The sequence below is a fragment of the Strongylocentrotus purpuratus genome, unplaced genomic scaffold (genome assembly GCF_000002235.5).
Source record: "Strongylocentrotus purpuratus isolate Spur 01 unplaced genomic scaffold, Spur_5.0 spur5_scaffold_17, whole genome shotgun sequence".
Lineage (NCBI taxonomy): Eukaryota > Metazoa > Echinodermata > Echinoidea > Camarodonta > Strongylocentrotidae > Strongylocentrotus > Strongylocentrotus purpuratus.
In genome coordinates this window covers 329,852-345,511 of record NW_022145602.1, presented here as the reverse complement: position 1 = coordinate 345,511, position 15,660 = coordinate 329,852, and the positions used below count along the sequence as shown (strand labels likewise).

At 37.8% G+C, this 15,660-nt stretch overlaps 1 long non-coding RNA gene across 2 annotated transcripts in view; it reads right to left on the bottom strand.

The window, feature by feature from the left end:
- LOC115925130 overlaps nucleotides 1-13,732 on the bottom strand; it is a 31,475-nt gene extending 17,743 nt beyond the window's left edge. For both annotated transcript variants that reach the window (XR_004064551.1, XR_004064552.1), the window contains exon 1: nucleotides 13,255-13,732. This is a non-coding gene — a long non-coding RNA (uncharacterized LOC115925130). The remainder of the gene's footprint in view (nucleotides 1-13,254) is intronic.
- Between the last annotated feature and the right edge of the window lie 1,928 nt (nucleotides 13,733-15,660).

Below are 15,660 nucleotides of genomic sequence, written 5' to 3'. Positions count from 1 at the left end.
AGTGCTTGTAACTTTACCAAGACTTGGCTAAATTTCTTATCATTTTGATGATTCCAGAACCTTGCAATACACACAATTACTTATATGCTTTCTGATCGATTCCACATCGTTTCTTTCACAATGCAATCGCATGACCAGAACTCAACTTCATCTTTAAGGTAACATGACGCCTGCCTGCAAAGAAAGTACACTGGCTTCTGGAGAATGATGAGATGTTTTCATGCCGTATCATATTAGATCTCATAATACCCCTAGGCATAGAGCATCTTTCAATGTTAAATTGCTCTGTATGTGGGGGAGACATGTCAAACATGTCTCCAGTCCCACAAATATACTAATTTGTATTCTTAAAGGGTGAAATATCTTCTCAACCTGCTTCTTTTGAGGGGACAGACATCACTCATGTTTTATGTCTGATTGACTAGTGACATTATTTGGAAAACAAAAATACAAAAAAAAGTGAACATGAAATGCATTGGGGGAAGATGACAAAATAATTTTAAATGCAGAGATTACTAATAATTTGCTAGAAAATGAAACACAAATAGGTCTCATCCCCCTTCCCACTCCTACACAGAAAAAGAAAGACAAGTACCATGGCAACAGCACATGTTAACAAGTTCTTCTCTGGTAAAAATAGAGATAATTCCCCCGAAGAAGAAAACAAAATATATGAATTAATAAAAATGTAATTTCTTAATTGTCAAAAAGAGCTCCTTATGAGAGACTAATAATAAATCAATGAATGTTAAGAACATGGAGTATACCTGAAATCGGGATTAATGAAGAAACAAGAAAATTAGTGGGCGAAAGAGAGGGTGCAAGCGCGCGTGTAGAGGGAGAGGGGAGAGAAAATAATTGAAGAGTTTTCACAGTGTGATTTGATCAGGTACTTGGTGAATAATAACCAAATCTCATATACATATTGTGAATATTCTGTAGAAAGATGCTTTGTGAACTAAGAACAAACAAAAAAGATAAATATTATTTCACCCCTGCACTATTATACATGTAGCTCTACAAGGTATTCAAAAGCACTGTGTTGTTAAAGAAGGAGATTTGAGTTTATTCCTGGCTATTATGAAAATATTAGTGTTTCCCAGGTAGGTCAGGAGATTATCATCACTAGGCCTGTCTTCATCAGCTCCAGATTGCCAAATATCCTGCTATTTTAATTATCCTGATCGCAAATTATCAAGCTAATTTGCATTCTCATCAGCTTGCAGTTGCATTTAGCGGGATATTTGGTTGAAAAAATATCCATAGAAATCTTGGTCTTGTTTCCAAAATATCCACCTATTTGGGAAACAGCGGGCTAATTTGCGCCCGTCCAAGCTAGTTAGTGATGAGCGTATCAATCTGGTGATGACGCAATTTCGAGCTTCGGGATAATATCCCGAGTCTGAAAATAGTGGGTTATTTGGCAAACTCAAGCTGATGAAAACAGACCTACTTGTCTCATCTACAAGGGGTCATGTCAATATTCTTCACCACTACTATTCTTGAATTCTACTCAGGATGGAGAACATATTTCACAAAGTTTCACAAGTTCACCCAGAAGGTTCAAGACTGTGAATAAAGGGTGACAGTTATAGAACTTTTGATGAAACTGTGACATCTGACCAAAAAATGGGGGGAAAAGGAAATAAAATAATCAAAATCCAGACCTTACATCGAGCACAAGAATGCACTGTCCTATGGTGTTTTTTTTCTAGAAACCAGTATCTGTTTCTTTCTTCTTATTTCACTGGTTCAAGCAACCCATCCAATGCCTGGTAAATAATTGAGAAGTTGCTTTAATTTCCATCTGAGATTAAAATCACAAGAAGTTTTTTCTATCCTTTCAAATCAATCGTCTGAAAACAGCCAAGCAAATGAACTTGAATATAATACTAATAGCAATAAAGCTTCAATTCCATTTTCAACTGCTCCATCCACGAAACAACCTGCACCATACTGTCAAATCATCTTCAACTTTTCTGTCCAAAAAATTCCTAATAATAGAAGCAAAAAGATTGATCATTGCTGAATGCCAGTCCTTTTGATTGTCAGGGTGAATCAAACTGCAGTTTATGGTACGTTAGCCACACTCCAATAAACAACAAGATTTTACAACAGAACAAGGATTTTTTGGGGAGAATAGTTTCCATTAACTTCCTTTTTACAACAGAATAAGGATATATTGGAAAATAGTCATTATCCAACCTGCTTCACTTCACTGCACTTGAGCTTGCTTAGAATAGAATGATAAAGGTGCATTTATTCATATAAAAGATCTAGTATCACAGATTTGCTCACCTGCAATGTCGTGTACAGCTTTCTGAATAACTTTACACAACAAATTGTGGGTGTACAGTATGCGCTTCAAGAGGAAAATAAGTATTCCATTTCATTTACTAATGTAAAGTGCTTCGGGCATGTTTATCTTAAAAGGCACTATATAAATATCAATATGTATGTATGTACATGTATGTACATGTATGTAGGTTGTAACAATAACGATAAGGAGTATAATTGAATGCTGAAGGATTTGTTACTTCTCAAGGTTTTACATTTTAAGTTGCTTTATTCACATAAAAAATAGTTTACTAACTGCAGATTACTCTATGTACATACATACTACAAGTCTACACATCACTCTACATGTATGTTGTGATTAAAGTTTGATGACAAATTTGTCAGATTCTTCAACGTATATTGGTCAAAATTTTCGTTTAAAAATGACCACTTTTTCAAGCAGCACAATAAGATGTTAATCACAAGAAAAAGATGTACATCTTGTATTTATAAGAAGAAAGGACCGAAAAACCTAGTAAATGTGCCAAGAAATAATACACAAAAGAATTTGCTCTCAAAAATAACATTTGAAGAGACTGTTGCTAAGTGATAAAGTTGCCTAAATCAAAGCCTAATTTTAAGTTTATTCCTTGGTTCCACAGCTAAATATTGGGGGGATTTGAAAACAGACCAGCTCTTTTCAAATCTTTAAAAGTCTAGAATGAGTATTTGTGTCTTGCCTATATGTCCATGTACATGCATTCCTGAGAACTATACATACAAGATTATGGACTAAATTTGTGAGGGTTGCAATAAACTGAAGTCCCTCCCATCTTCATGCTCCAATACAGCAAGGCAATACAGCTTAGTTCCACCATTCCTTTCATGTCCCTATAGAGGATTTGTGCCCCCCACCCCCCCCCCCTTCATGCTACTATCAAATTTATAAGGAAACTGGGTTACATAATGGAACTTGGTTACATAACTAAAGGAAGATGAAAGAAAGGGTCAAGTGAGGCTTGACCATTGTCCAGTCTGTTAATCCAAGGGGGACCATACAACAGATTACCAGTGACATGCAACAAAAGCTATCAGCGTGTCCACACACAAAACAATTTATCGCGAAACTCTATAACGATACGTCGTATAAAGAATCATCGTATAAATTCCAGGATGTCCACACACAAGAAACGTCGTCACTAAAGAATCATCGTATAAAATGCCCCCTGTCCACACACAACATTTTCCGTGATTCTTTATAGAGTTTCGCGATAGTGATAAGAGGTCTGGTCTCATTTCGCTCGAGGTCACGTTAAGCCCCGCCCAGTTAGTTACACTAGTTACACTCCCCCAGGGGATCCCCCTGTCCACACACAACATTTCCGTGATTAGGCGTGATTCTTTATTGAGTTTCAGTTCGAAACGATGCCCAAACCTGCGTTTCGTTAGACTAGTTTCGTTATACGACGTATCGTTAGTGAGCGTCCACACCTACAATTTTGGTCGTAAAACTATCGCGAAACGGTATCACTATCGCGAAACGGTATAGCTAATCATGATTAGTCACGGAAAATGTTGTGTGTGGACAGGGGGTATGATACCTACGTGTATACAGAGTTTACTGATGGACATACTGTAGGCCTCACTGTACTTAAATGCATCTAGATTGACACTGATGGTTATTGTTGAGAGTGGAGATGATGTACATTACTTCTACTAAATCATCCTCATCAAAGGCATACAGGTCAATAACTCAATACAACCTTTGCACTCACTCTCTCAATGGTGGAAATCATGAAGTAGGAAACAGGCTCATAGTTTCTAGATATTCCTAAAGGTAATACAAAGCTTTGGGAAATTTTGAAAATTGGGTGGATAGTTATTCTTTACAATTTTGATATTTTTGGATGCCCCTGTGGATGTATTAAAAGCACAAGAAATATTAGCCCCTAAGACACTTCTGCTTTCGAGAAAAATTGAATATAAAAATTTACCAGTGCTCCCGGTAAATTTTGATAAATTTCAAGTAGCGCCTACGGCCGTACATTGGTAGCTGCGACCATGAAAATCTCAGAATATGTAGTTGTGATATATAATTTTCAAACGAGAATAGCTAATCGGTCGATTTTAGTCAAGAAACGCCTTTTTATAGCTTAATTTATATCTTGACCTTGAGAGGGAGCTATACAACATGAAGAGTTTATTATTTACAATTTCATAACTTTAGACTTGATTTCAACCGCGACAACGATCACTGAATATTGTAGGATCGCATATGCTTCCAATATGTTCATTTGAACCAAATTCATGACCCCATACCAAAACTTTGTATTACCTTTAACAGTATAATCTAGAAACATTTATATGCATTCATGAATCTTGCTCATTCATGACTGAGTGGTCATGCAACCCGATACATGCATCACAAACCTACCTTATTCAAATCTACTCCACCCCAATCCGATCTTGGCCATTAGAGGCACCATTTTATTTGTTTTGTCTAGTCTGATGTCAATCTGATGTCCATCTTGACAGTGTGCCTGGGGGTATATAACACTCGCTCCTGCAACAATTGCTTCAGGGTCTTTTCCTGCACTACCCAGATCTCTAACTTCTAATCTGGACCTAACCCTAAACCTATACCTAACCTGAAACAAACCTGCAGTCTCAACCCTAACCTATACATTTGGAGGAAATACAGCCAAGAGCAATTGACTAGATAGCATACAGATTATCAGATAGTGTACAGTACAGAGGACCACCGACTACTATACATGTAGAGTGGTGAAGTGTGACGTCATCAAAAATCTATTTTTTGAATTTCTCAATTTGTTCTTCATTTTCCAAAAGAGCATCAAAAATAATGTCCAAAGGTCGAAAACCAATTGAATATGTTTAGTATTAGGTGAGATATGACCATCTGAATAAATAGATTTCCTAAAGGAACTCAAGTGTTATATTGCTCTGGTTCATAATAGGCTAGTTCATAACATTACGAACCAGAGCAAATTACTCTGAGTTAATATAGAGATTCTATTTATTCAGATGGTCATATCTCACCTAATACTTAACATAATCAATTTGTTTTCGATATTCTGACATTATTTTTGATGCTCTTTTGGAAAATGAAGAAAAAATTGAGAAATTCTAAAAACAGATTTTTATAATGTCACAGCTTCGGTACTCTATGACCTGCAGATCTGGCTGCCCATTATCTAGGAATTCCTTCAATAGGCCTTTGAAGTATCCATACAAGAAAACCTAACATCTTACTCTCTTTCAATACATGTTCTCTATTAAATGCTTTCAAATACGAAGCCAGCAATACAAATCTTGTACTTTCTTAGTAATCTGGATCACTTACAAAGATCAAGGGATGACACATTGTCATAGAAAAAATAAGCGGCTTGGTTGAATGGCTTAGAAGTCTTACACCTACAGGTGAAATGCTTCTCTATTCAGAAAACCTCTTGACAAACGTTTGTTGTAAGATTTGCTTTTCATGGAGTTTGGGTTACTCACATAAATAGTGCAAGGTAGTTCAATGGACTAGTGCTATGGGGGAGGGAGGAGAGAAGAGGAGAGAGGGGGTCTAAATGAGAAAAGAAAGTATAAAAAGGTAGAAGGAAAAGGTATACAATATTTAGTCTTGCTTCTTTATAATTTGTTAACTTCATAAAAATCATTAAAATGGTTATATAAATTGTCATTTTTTTATTTATCATAACATGATCTATAAACCTAAAGTCAGTTTTTTATTGGCAACACTTTCCCACCTATATATCAACATCTTCCAAAACAAACCTAAAATAAAAACTTGCTTTGAAAAGCAAGCAAGCACTTTTTTTTGACAATTGTACAGATCTTTTCACAACCCTGACAGGTAGATTGTTGTTTGAGGGAACAGATATTACACATTTCAGCTGAAAAACTCAGTATCTGTAGAAAAGGGGAGGGAGCGACTTCATCGTAAAGTTTACAGGTACTGACAGAACCAGGACAACTATTTTGTCTGTTTGAAGCAAAAGGGGCGTTAACTCTGTGTAGAATGATGTGAGTTAACGCCTATCTGGCTCTAAACAGACAATTGATTCTCATTAAGTAATAGGTAAACAATTATTGGCCCACACCTGCAAAGAACATCAAATTACCACAGAAACAGGTAGGAAAATGGGTTTACTTTGAATTTAGTGAGATCAAACAAGTACAGGTGAGAATGGGCGAAGGGAAATATGGAAGGAGAAGGGAAGAGAAGGAAAGGGGGTATGAGGGGAAGGGGGTATGAGGGGAAGGGGGTATGAGGGGAAGGGGGTAAGAAGGGGTAGGGAGGGGTAACGGAGGGAAAAGAGGAGCAGGTGGAAAGGATGAACATGGGAAAGGAAGAAGGAAAGAAAGAGGAGGAAGAAGAGAGTGAGCGGAGAAGGAAGGAGGTCGGAAGAGGAGTGAAAGGAAAATGATGTAGAGAGTAAAGAATAAAAGAGACAGAAAACTGTAAGAAAGAAATCCTAGTTCTTATGCTAAGTCCAGGGAATAATTTTCCTCAAATTTTTTTATTAGCAATTTCAGGCGATGGATAAATATTTCAAATGAAATTCTGTACATTTCTATGGAAGAAAACTGCTACACAAAAGATATTTTGTATAGCAGTCATGCAAAAATGCATAGCAAATTGCGATGCGATACCAGGAAAATTATTCACTGAAGTCACTAAAGCATTTCTACCATAACAAAACTTATCTTTACACATGATTAAATGCTTCCTCCTGACAAAAAAAATGGTATAATAGAGAGGAACAGGTAGGCCTTCTTGAAAGACGAATTCAAAGTCAATAGCACAAGTCTGATAAGGATTTATTGACAGGAAGAGGCTGAAGAAGAGACCTCTAATTCAACTTACGAAAGGTTATACCTCCCCCCCCCCCTCCCCCTCCTCCCCCCCCCCCCCCCCCTCCTTCCCCCTCCCCCAACCAATTCCTTTGTGACTCAAAGCTACTATGGCTATGCCCTCCAGTAACCCCATCAATTGTATTTAAGCCCTTGTTCAGTTAATTCAGATTAACATACAATGTAAATGTACAAAAACAGCGTACAAACTGAGTAGCATAACAAAACCACATAAAGCAAAGTGAAAGTTTGAGCATCATTTCACATGATAACTCAATAAAGAATAAGGGTCTACTGCCTATGTGAACATTGTATAAAAATGAAAGCCATATTAAAGTGGATAGGGAATATTGAGAGTGTACACATATAAATGGATGACTGGTTATTTTATGCCCTCAGATAATGCCCATAATATTAACTGACAATAAACTATAGTGTAAGCTGACCTCACCAGAATTAGTATCTCTATACATAATTCCTTTTCTTATATGTCCAATTGTCCACCATAAGCTGCGATTCTTTACACATTTCTTTACATAAATTCCCCTTTTTGTGAATGGCCTTTAGATACACAGTACACATATTGTATCATCATGTGCTATTGTGTGTGTGTTTACAGCATTAGTCATATGGTTTAAGTGGCTTTTACCCAGTATTGCTTGACCCTTGGACCAAAGTGTCATCATGAATTCACTTAAAGGGAAACATCAGCCAAGCTCAGCCATAAATGGTCAAAGGTAACTGCACTTTTATAGTTTTAAACCCTTCAAATGTAAAATCTAGAAGTTCTGCAAACTATGTGATAATTGGGGTATTAGGAAATTTGAAGTAAAAGACACTGGGGGTCAAGTATACCTGTATGCACCAGAAGCATCTTACCTGGATCTCTTTCAAATAGTCAATCTCTTCAAAACTTCCAAACCAAATTGAAAACCTACCATGCCTGCAATGAATGTTTTCTCAATATTGCCATCACTATAATTAAGTTTGGAACCAGAAGGGCGTTAATTTCATAGAAAATGATCCCAGTTCATAATGCCCTTTTGGCTCCAGCAGATGACTTGGTGTCATGTATGAGTGTGCAATGTCTACAACTCTTTGATATCAAGTTACTTTCGGTTAATAATCTTTGTGAGGTGAATTATTGATAAACAGGATGGGGTATAGCCAGGGCGATACTGATCTGTACACATGATACTTTGATCAGCAAAACCATGAAAAACTTCCTGAAACACGACAACAACAACCAATAGTTGACTGATTATATCATTGATAGTCTGCAGAAGAAAATATCAATTCATATTGAAAATTCAACCTGATACCATTTATCAATATCAAAGAAAGGCAAAAATTGTATGTTTAAATGAATTCTCTGATCAAACATATTTGATTTTTCATTCTAAACATGAACTTTCTTGCCTTTGATTGTAATATAACTTATATAAGGGATATTGCTCCCATGTGCAGTTTTACTTTCTTTCCCACTACACCTCACTAGTCTTAAAGCCTATAAATACAAAACCCCTATTTTCTATTGTTTAGTATCTCATTAAGCAACTCAGGTGGAAAAACGTAGCAATTGTTCAGTAAAGCTCTCTCTGGCTTTGCTAAGTACTGGAAAATCAGATTTTCTGGGCGTGGTTTCAACGTGTTCTATTGTTGTTGTTTTTTCAACCAGAGCTCTTTAGTTTTTAAACTGATGACAGAATGAATAGGTTTTGATGAAAATTGCAAAGAGTGAAAATCACTGCACACAGATGTGGGTATATAGGACTACCAACACATCATCAAAACAGTTTTTAATATATGATGGTATTTCAAGGGATATCCTTTTGAATGTGACATTGCTACATGTACTGTGATGTTCTTCCACGTGGACTTAAAAGGAGGACAGAAACTATTTTCCACCTTGACCAGAAATCGACCTTCTCAGATTCAACATCTTGATGTATGAACAAGAATGCAGAGAAAAGGCCTGTTTTCATCAGCTCGAGAATGCCAAATATCCCACTATTTGAACTATCCCGATCGCAAATTATCCACTTAATTTGCGTCATCAGCCCGAAGTTGCAATTAGCGGGATATTATATACATGTATATCTTGGGCTATATCTCCCACTATTTGGCCGGTGCATCTTCACCAGCCCAAAGACTCGCACTATGCACGAAGGCTGAGCAAAATATCTTGAGCTAATTTCTGGAGCTTGAGTTTCAAGTCTCAACCGATGAAGTCGCAATTTTGTAACTTCTGGATTATTTCCCAAATCAGAAAGCAGGGCTATTTGGCAATCTCAAGCTGATGAAAACAGGCCTATTGAGAGGGAGCTCTGAAGCCGGAAAGCAGGGTCCATGTGGAGCCTGGGGTCACACAATAGAGCAAGCAAGATGTCACAATGTACGTCCCAGACTCATTCATCATACCCCCATCACAGAGGCATGGTATGACTATCAACATCAGACTAGTCAAGAGGTCAAAGGTCATAGAGTCACAAGCTATGTACATGCATGAATCTAGGAGCAATGGACATGGATGGTAATGAACTGATGGAAACAGGAGAAGCAGCCAGCCCCCCCCCCCCCCCTTGCCCTTTAAAAAAGCATCTTTAATATAAAAGCAAAGTTGGACTTAAACCCCCTCCCCTTCACTATAGTACATACATTGTATGTACACACATTGGCCTTACAAGTTACTTCCATATTATTCTGAAAGCCTCATAAACATGACAAATCCAAGATGCGTCACAGAACCCTTATAATGGAGGGGGTATGAAACCACAAACAAGAAATACTGCTGAATTTCAAAATCATCCAGTTTTTGTTGTCAATGATTGCAGGATACTGCCAAAGACAATCAGAATTCAGACAATCCTGTAAATACCAAGAGAGCATGCCCTCGCATGTTCACCCCTTCTGCCCCTGCGCGGTTCATTCTGATAATTTCTGCCCCTGTTAGGTTAGGTTCATTCGGACAAATTCAGCAAAATGGGTTTAAGGAGAGGGCAATGAACTTCAATGGCAGGAAGGTTTCCAAAACAATCCCAAAATTTCTGCAGGATGAGATCATAGAGCTGTTATCAGAATGCAAACCATATCTGCTCTCAAACATGAAAGACCAAAGGGTCCAGTTTGCAATATTTGGGGTCTGTGGGCTCCTAAATGCCCCTGTATACATTTAGAAATTTGGAGATTCCAGAATAAAAGTCCTGGGCACCTTGTGCATCTGACTGTTCCTGGTTTGCTTGAACACAATATCAACTAAAAAACGGTGCTCAAATCCCTTCATATTTTGCCTTATTCGCACAGCAGACACATTTGGAAATGCCATAAAACTGTAAACGATCATCTTATAAAGTTTGCCGTTCTTTGGTAACCTTGCCATAAACTATCAGTCATTGCAAAATATGTCAACAAATTAGATCCTTTATTCCCTTTCTTCAAACAAAACTACTGTTAGATAGTTCATTCACTAAATACCATGCAGAGAGAGAGAGAGAGAAAGAGAGATAACTATGTATGCCAATAGGGTTTAGTAGAGAAAAAGATATTAAATGAAAACATTTGGATTTGGATTTTGTTCTTTAGTATAGATATTTCTCTGATATGCATGGAGAATCTGCTATCCATCAAAAGTTATAGGCCTACAATCCAATCTGAATTTTCCTCTATGCAATAAAAAATATAGGAATGTTATCCCGATTACATAAAACACGGATAATATAAATGTATGTCTGTTATATTAAAATATTGAAGCAGAGACTTAGCAATACATGATACTGAATGTACAGAATATGAGTCGAAGAAACGGACCAAATTTCTATAAATCTATTTTGCAATAAATGAGAGCTTGACTTCGTATGTTTTTATCCAACAACAAATTTCATTGAATATCAAATAAATATAGAATAATCAATCATTTGGATTAGTGAAGCAGATAATAATCATTATCGTTAGACTTTGGAGTCTAAAACTCGGACAGAGATACTGAATAACTTTAATCTAAAGAAGAACTTTGAACTCTAAGAATTGTGGACTGTATAGCGGAGAATGTGGTTTGATCAGTCATTCACTTTGTGTTTGTACAAGTTTCTTTCAAGTCTCTCTCTCTCTACCTCCCCCCCCCCCCCTTCCATCCATTTGAGCTTTGCACCTGCCTTAAGACCATTCAATAACATCTGCACATTAATACAATTTCACAAAGAAGGCATTGTATAAATGCTTTGTACAACATTTTTCATTATTACAAACACAAATTTTTCTCTTCCAATGTTTATTTACCTGTAGATTTATTTTTAAGATGTATTGTCTCTCCTTTTAAAATGTATTGTCTCTCCTTTCAAAATATGATGCCTGAACTGCTCTTACAAAATGATTACTTCAGCCAACCTTTGTCCAATTAATCTTATGTACAGTGTATATCAATACAATGCAGATTGCCATTCAGTGCTAAGTGCAACACAAAGAATGCTCCCACTCCGCCAATGTACTATACTGTAGCTTCTAAACTGACATTACCCGATATGCAAAACGAGTGCTAAAAAAAGACAACACAGCCCTATTAAAAACCTGCATTCTCCGCTGCTACTTAATTGCTACTGAAAATTTCAGCACATCGGAGCACGGCGAGTTGACGCACTGCGAACCCTAAAATAACGACTGTCAAATTTCTGATGCTCGCACCACTGATGAGGTTTGAAATTAAAAATTAAAGCAGTCTACCGTTCTACTGACAAATATTTTATGACTTGCGGGCGATCAGGCGTGACCCCATAACTCGTTAAATATGAAATAAACATAATGTGAAATATTCATGAGCAACTAGCCTTAATATCAGGACTTTAGTATTTTAGTGTGACGTCTACTCATCCGTTCTATTTGGTTTGAATAGGGTAGAAGGGAAGGATACGTTTTAGGCTTTCAAACGAAAACATTAGTTTTGACACTACTAGAGACACTGCTAGTGCTACTACTTCTACTATAAATACTACTAGTTCTTCTACTACAACAACTACTACTACTACTACTTCTACTTCTATTCCTTCTATTACTACTTATACTACTTCTACTCCTTCTACTTCTACTTCTACTACTACTTCTTCTACTTCTACTTCTACTTTTACTTCTACTACTACTTTCAACTACAACTTACTTCTTCTACTTTATTATCATCATTGTCATCATCATCGCTCTCATCAGCATCGCTATTACACCTAAAACACTCTTTAGTTTTTACAGAGTAAATATTTCAGTAATTTTTGTCTCCACAGTTAGACACACATGGCACGCTTGCGTATACCTTATGAATATTTTCAACAATGAAAAAAATTTGAAAATCAATACACCCATAGTACGCTCTATCAAATGAATTCATATCGTGTATTGATCTAAATTCCAGCATTCCAAAAGTTGAGAGTAATCATTATTTTACAACAATGTCTATTATGAAGTATATATTCAACTAGGATTTGCTCAAATTTTGTTGGTATATGATTTAATATCAGCAAGCTTTTGCTCGTAGTTGTCAGGCATATGTGTATTTTTAGCGTACCTTCAACTGATCATTTGTAACTCTTTTAAGATTATTAAATTCTCAACATGATTTAACTTTGAAAAGTGGAAATAACTTTGATCTGCTCGAAATGGACGTCCCCAAACCACTTCAAAGTTCAACTGCTCTTTCAACAATGAACTAGTCAACAATGTGTTTTCTACACCTACGTTTACATCATGTTGATGTGTATAAGATATTTTATTGGTGTTTGTGTGTGTAATGAAGCATACAGGGACCTGCAAAATAGTACGTCCACGTGATCTTGATAATAAAAAAAAATATTGATTGCATCACTGACCAGGCTGGCCAGTGTGAGGGAATTTGAACCGTAAAAAGGGTCGTTTCTCATTGAAAGAGGTTGATATAGAGCATGTTAGTGAGTAACACAATAGATTGAGTGTAGACGCATGGGTTATTATATACCTGCTCGCCTATGCATGGTACTAAGCATGCGCCTGGTACACCGCACAGCAGACAAGACAGAAAACATGTGCTGAACGGGATGAGGGGGGGGGGGGAAGAATCGGAGAGGCAAACTCACTTACCATAAAAGGAAAATAGACGTCTGCTACACCGTCAAAAGCTTGCAAAACATACGAGACCTTCCTCTCTAGCTGCTGTCTCTCTCGTGCGCTCTCTCAGGGCGATCACAAGGATGATGGTGATGTTGAGAAAACGTGCAGACCCGGTCTCTTTCGATATGTAGGAATCCCTTACGTGTGATGGACGAGTTCAAAGGCGTTTAGGACTCCGAAAATCAAGCTTGGGGTGTATCGATGGGCTGTCCAGCTAGCAGGAATCGGCCAATTTTATCCCAGTTTTGTACTGTAAGGGGTCAGAAAATAGGAGATGGCGAATGAAGTCACAGTCTGCTTGCTGTACGGGTTGAGATGGTATAGTGATAGAAGTTCAGTAATTGGACTTCATAGCTCATAGCACAATACATGAGACACACACAGGCAGGTCGGTTGGTCTACACACTCTCAGACATACATGCACAAATGAATACCTTACACATTACAAGTCTATGGCATGTGTGTGTTGGGTCTGTGTGTGTGTGGTTTACCTGAGGCAGTCTATGCAGAAGGCAATGGATCAATGCTTGTGTATAGCTCTCCCTAATCAAGCATATGTGGGCCTGCTCCATTCACGGTCAGAGGGGGGAACGTGGGGATGATGTCTTCTTAGAGGTGTGCGAGGGATTAGCGAGGCTGGGTAAACATCCCGAATTTACCCTTGTGATAATCACCTACCCGACATTACTACCCAAAATACACACTGGTCTTTGATTCACAGTCGGGCTAATCGTCCCCTCTGGCAAAAAGGGTCCAATTTCTCTTTGAAGTGCATCAAATTTCCATAGATATTTAACCCAACAAACTTCCCACACCTTTCTACGACCTCAAGCCCCTCCCCTATGACAATAGTCAATGATTCTTCAATACCCCCCCCCCCCTTGAAAAACCAATAGCTCTTGTGTTAAAGACATTTGGTTGGTTGTGGATCAAATTTATTGATCTATATTGACCACCAGGTGGCATAACAAGTCAGCCAATTTTAAAGGGACTAGCGCAATAAAAAGAGACAACTGGAGTTTTAAAAAAATAAAAAATAAAAAAAGAAAGGGCTTTATTTCAGTCAATTTCAGCTAAAAACAAAGTCTTGACGAGATGAAACGCTGCGTAGCTTTAAAAACCGTCAGGTAGACATTATTAATACTCATTTTAAGTATGTGTTCAGTGCTGCTAACACAAACTGGAAGCTTTTGCGGTATGACTTTTTCAGACATTGTTAAAAACAGCAGTTTTACGGCAAGAAACTTTTGCGAATCGCACAATTTCAGAGTTGCGATTCATTAAATTCGTGGCCTGAAACACTTGGCGAAATTCAGTTTCTTGCATCTCAGAGTTTCAGGTTTAACAGTTTTCAAAGGCTTCAATGGCTTCAAAGCCGAAAAGTGAAAACAAAACAGATAAAACATTTTTCAACTTATTTGGGAAATGTCTTTCAGATAACACAATCTAAAGGTATGCATAGGAACAGCTGGCAAACTACATGGCCAAGGGTCTGTCATGAATTGGTTAAATCAAATAAACTTTCTTTCTCAATCCAGGCCTTAAATTAATCGACGGCCATCGACGGCCAGGCCGTCGATGCCCCTATGACTGGCCGCGGTGCCCTCCCAAAAAAAGATAAATTCACGGCCAAAAAGGCCGTGCCCTTTTTTTCAAACTGGCCGACGTGCCTTTTTTCCAACTGGACGTGCCCTTTTTTTTTTTAATTTGCGCACATAAAACCACCAATTGCGCTTAAAACTAGACGGCAAGGCGCAAGTGTTTTCCGTGAAAATGCGCCCATAAATTATTAGAACAGAAAAAATACACGAATCACGAACAGTTTGCCGCCCACGAGCTCTCTTCTAGCTTCGTATTTAGTGCAAGTGCCGTGAAAATGCGCCCTTTGTTATTATATAGATCTAGGCAATGCGCTAGCGCACGTACGTACGTTCATGCGATCGCATGATATGCATATGGTGCATGTTGTTGACGCACGCACGTACGTACGTACAAATCAAAGGCCAGGATCAAGAAAACAAATCGTCAAATGGAGAAATAAACAAGCATTCAAATAGTCATTAGAGATCTGTCGAGGTTTGTTTGTAGGTCTAGTTTATTATTTTATCTCAAATAGAATTTAGAATTATCTTATTAATAAGTTAAGAACACCTACGATGTTCTCGATCGTAATTACTCTCATTTTGCCACCAGCCGACCTCGCTTCAAAAAGCTACCCCGCCAGCCTCCCAAGACGAACGTTTCGAGTCCCGGTAAAATTACGCGCTGCGAGTCTCCGAGGGTGCATCGGTTTCGCTGGCAAACTTCCAGCCCGACAGCTTCCCACCAAAAGTGGCGAGAGTGTGTGTGCGAGGAACGATTTTGGTTTCGTGAATG